An 878-nucleotide genomic window follows, 5' to 3' on the forward strand; every position below is an offset into this window, starting at 1 on the left:
GGGCCCCGGAGCGCGGCAGGCAGCGGGGCTCGGCAGCAGGGCGCGGCGGGCCCGCGCTCCCTCCCGCCTCGCCTGCGGTGAGGGCGGCGAGGTGCCCCGCCGCCGAGCGGTGCGGGGGGCACAGCTGCCCTGCTGCTGGGGCCGAGCTCCGCGGTCGGCCCGCGCCGCCCCGGTGCAGCGGGGCTGCAAATGCCGGAGACTGGCCTCACTGGTAGGAAACCTCTCGAGTCCCGTCTCCCCGGCCGGTCACTACCTTGCAGCCTGCTTCTGACCCCCACCCCCCCTCCCGCCGAAAAAGAAACTTCCTGCTCCGCGGGCGGCCACGCTGCCAAGGAGCGCGCCTCATCAATGGATGCGCGGCGACTTCAGGAAGATGCTGCCCTGCTTGTTGGAGTCACCCCTGCCCCGGGGTCGGCTCTCCCCTTGCCTTCCCCCTAACCCACGCTCCTTACCAGAAAAACAAGCAAGCAAGCAAGAACACGGCACGTCCGCTTCCCCTGTCCTTTTTCCAGCCCGGTGCCTTCTTCCTTTTGTGTGATGAGGGAGAGAGAGAGCGGGGCTGGCAGAAAATGCGCTTCCCAACTAGCTTCTCTCTTTTCTCCCTTGGAGCAAGGTGGGAGCTTGCTGTGCGACAAGGGGGGGAGGAGGGACTGCCCCCGCTGCGCTGCTCCCCCTGTGCCCCCGGAGCGCTCTGCCAGGAGGAGAGGGAGCGGGGGCACATTTCCTCCGCCCAGCCGTCCTCACACTGCGGCCGTGGCTCCCCACTGCCCGCCGCCCCCGCGCGCGCCGCCAGAGGCGGGTGCTGCGCCCGGTGCCCAGGCGGCCACCGGCTCCCCTCTGACTGTGCTCTTCCTTCTCCCGCTGCGTGCCAGAGCTCG

Source organism: Apteryx mantelli, chromosome 2, assembly GCF_036417845.1.
Source record: "Apteryx mantelli isolate bAptMan1 chromosome 2, bAptMan1.hap1, whole genome shotgun sequence".
NCBI classification, from domain to species: domain Eukaryota; kingdom Metazoa; phylum Chordata; class Aves; order Apterygiformes; family Apterygidae; genus Apteryx; species Apteryx mantelli.